Below are 4,024 nucleotides of genomic sequence, written 5' to 3' on the forward strand. Positions count from 1 at the left end.
GAGCGGAGGCAGGTCCATTTCAAAGGCAATGACCTAGATTTCTTCCCTTCTCCTCCTCCTCCTCCTCTCAGGAGGTGGTTCCTCACAAAAGTTTAGATACACACGCAACGTGTATTTAGCGTGTGGAAAACGCTGCCATTCGGTAGCGTGGAAGGTTACAGAGTTGGGGGGGGGAGCACTCCAGATATCACTGGACCACAACTCCCATCACTCATTTGCCATGCTGGCTGGGGTTGGAACTGTAGAGTCGGAAGGGATCACGAGGATTATCTAGTCCTGTGGTGCAGGTATATTTCACCCAAAGTGGGTCTCGAACCCACAACCCTGAGATTGAGCGTCTTGTGCTCCAAGGGAGGCCCACACGATCTCCCCCGCTGATTTAGGAGGCACCAGTGTGGTGTAGTGGTTAAGAGCGGTAGTCACGTAATCTGGGGAACCGGGTTCGCGTCTCCGCTCCTCCACATGCAGCTGCTGGGTGACCTTGGGCCAGTCACACTTCTCTGAAGTCTCTCAGCCCCACTCACCTCACAGAGTGTTTGTTGTGGGGGAGGAAGGGAAAGGAGAATGTTAGCCGCTTTGAGACTCCTTAAAGGGAGTGAAAGGCGGGATATCAAATCCAAAATCCAAACTCTTCTTCTTCTTCATTAGGCAAGTTGGTGGAGGGTGAGACTCTCAACAGGTATTGCCGTGGTCAGTCCCCAGGGGTTGGGCTCACTTGGGCAGCAACATTACCAAGAGTTGGGGTGATGTGATTAAAATCTTGATCCACTTTTGAGGATGTTGATGCAGACCTGTTTTCCTGCTGTCTCTACCAGGTCTCCAGATAATGGTGAAATTTGCCAGAGCGAATCAGAAGCAGAGCCAGAATAGAAGCAATATTTTGAACAGGGAGCTGCTGGCCCAGGCTATACAACATGCTATTTCGCAAAGCATCGGCTCCAGAGTCCTTTTGTTCCTCCTGCTGTTTCCTAGGCGCAGGCAGGAGGTGTCAATAGGATGTGGTAATCAATTGGCAGCAAGGAGGAGAAACAAGCACCTGTTATTGAACAGAAGTCAAGGTAGAGATCCAGGAAGTGGCAGCAGCTATATGTGCTCCCCACCTTCACTTGCCTGTGTATGCATTGTCTTGGCAACCCCTATTGTTGGCGCTGAGCTTGTGTTGGGTGTTTCTGCCGGGTATCCGAAGGCAAGATTCCAGGCAGATAAACGTCATCAGTGTGCTCAAGTTCCCATGCGTGTTGTGAGGCCGGGCTGTTTTCTGCAAAGTACAGCCTTTCTGTGAAATGTGTCCTTTCTCCAAGGTTTTCCATCTCCAGTACCCTTTGTGAGCCCTAAATGTGTATGGCATAATGCAAGGCAGCCTCATACTGTGCACCCTGTTGCCTGAATTGGTCTTTATAGTTTGTATTTATTTTTGATCTGGTAAAGGAGCCCAAGGCAGGGTGAAGTGTAGCAGCACCATGGAGAGCTCTGAGTGAGCCACTTGCTCCAACAAAGACTAGAGGTGGACTGAGGCCTTTGAGCCCCTGTCTCTAGTCCAGACTCCTAGGCTGCACCCCTTTTGTGAGAACTGAAGTCTATAAAGGGCTAGGCCTCTGGTTTGCAGACTGCCACTTCTTCATCACTTCCTGCCTGGTGTGCTGTTGGACTGATGAGGTAGATTGGAAGGCATCCAGTTCCTCAAGCCCAGGGGAAGACGGCCATGTGGGCCCCAGCTCTGGTTCTATAGGCCCTAGTGCTGTGGGATCTGGTCCAGGGGTCTCCTGCACACCAGTTTTGGATTTAGCAGCCCCCTGGTTACCAACCTCAGGCTCAAAGTCCAGCTTCTTAGCTGGGGTCTCTGCAACCTTTGGTTTTGTAACTCGGGGGTCACAAGAAGTTCATATGCTGGTGTGCTGTGATTGGGTGTGGAATTACACAATATCTTACCCTCTAGCCTGGCATCATGGTTGGGGCACTTTTCAACACTTGATCTGTTTTGAATTCTCCCCCTTGCTGTTGAAGTGAATAGGAGGGGAATTTCCTGCACTATGCATAAAGCTGTGCTGTAAACAAAAGAATGGAAAAAATATACAGACAATTTCTTGCACCCAAAGGCGGCGAACAGTGAAAAACAATCTTTAAAAACAAATAATAAAATCACAATCCAAACTATAATATAGCAAAAACTTGGCTGCTCAAACTGATCCCTTCTAAAGTGGACATCTTTTCAGAGTTGCTTAAGTTCCCTGTAGGGATGAAATGCTTCAGATGTGTTTTTCAGCAACAGGTGTACACAGATGTGGAATCTGATGTCATATGTGAACATCTGAAGTCATCCTCTGTACCAAAAGTAGTAAAATCATGGTAGTAAAATCATGTCTTAAAGCCAGCACTGTAGGGAATCCACACAAAGATTCTGAACAGTCTGGCCTTTAATACTATTTGCATTTTAAATACTTGTGGAATACTGGGTGTGTGTTTTTTCAGTGTGCCTGTTCTGCTTCTTATAGAGACTGTTTTAAAAACGATTGTGGCAGGGATTGTATCCCAGAATCGACTAAAGCTTGATCTGTAAATCAGGTAAGCCAAAATATTTAGTTACAGTTCAACTATTTTGTCTTTACTGGATTTTTCAGCATCCTATAGTATGCCACATGTCATATCTGAATTTTGTCTCCACACCCCTGGAACACTGCCCTGAGGTCCTCAGCTAGTACTTGTCCTTTGTTGTCTTTCTGGAGAAAGGCTAAAACTATTTTTTATTTAGCAAAAAAAAATTATAAGCTGTTCTAATTATGCTGTATTTATTGTGTGAGTTGTATCGCCTGTTCTCTATTTTATCATAGAGGGTCATCTAGTTCAGCCCCCTGCAATGCAGGAATCTCAGCTAAAGCATCCATGACAGGTGGCCATCCAACCTCTGCTTAAACACCTCCAAGGAAGGAGAGTGCACAACCTCCTGAGGGAGACTGTTCCACTGTCAAACAGCTCTTACTGTCAGAAAGTTTTTCCATATGTCTAGTCAGAATCTGTTTTCTTGTAACTTGAAACCATTGGTTTGAGTCCTACCCTCCAGAGCAGGAGAAAACAAGCTTGTTCCCTCTTCCATATGACAGCCCTTAAGATATTTGAGGATGGCTATCATATCTTCCCTCAGTCTCCTCTTTTCCAGGCTAAACATACCCAGCTGCTTCAACTGCTCCTTGTAAGGCTTGGTTTCCAGACCCTTGACCATCTTGGTTGCCCTCCTCTGCACATGTTCCAGCTTGTTAACAGCCTTCTTAAATTGTGGACACAGAATTGGACATAGTATTCCAGGTGTGGTCTGACCAAGGCAGAATAGAGTGGTACTATTACTTCCCTTGATCTGGACACTATACTTCTGTTGATGCAGCCTAGAATAGCCTTAGCTTTCTTCTTCTTCTTCTTCTTCTTCTTCTTCTTCTTCTGCTGCTGCTGCTGCTGCTGCTGCTGCTGCTGCTGCTGCTGCATCACACTATTAACTCATGTTAAGCTTGTGGTCCACCAAGGCCCCTCGATCCTTTTCACATGTACTGTTACATATTATTGTAATGATGGTTTTAGTTTATTGAAATTTTTGTTTTGATGCAGAATCAAGTCACACTTTTAATTTAATTAAAACTATTCAAATAAGCAACCCAGGGACACAGAGAAATTATTTGCTGTGTCCACCCAAGTAAAGTGAAAGGCTGGCTGTTCATTTTAATAATGTTTACAGTTCCTTTTATAATGATCATAAAATGGGCTGAAATTACAGAGCTGAGGGATGGCATCCTCTGATTATCCACAGAACATAATCTGCATAGAGCGCTTCAGGGCGAGCTTTTCTGCAGCCCAAGAAAGCAAACTTTTGCTGAGCTCTTGAGGGGACCACCCTCATACAAGGGTAGCTCTTTGCAGAAGCTGAAAGGAACAAGGAAGTCAGCATTGCCACTGATATTGTAATAATCAATGCCTTTGTTATTATTTAGCCACTGCCATGCTCTGTAAAGACTATTTTGGGCATGAATGAGGAACCTGT

The sequence above is a fragment of the Podarcis liolepis genome (assembly GCF_965112155.1).
Source record: "Podarcis liolepis genome assembly, chromosome: 5".
Classification (NCBI taxonomy): domain Eukaryota; kingdom Metazoa; phylum Chordata; class Lepidosauria; order Squamata; family Lacertidae; genus Podarcis; species Podarcis liolepis.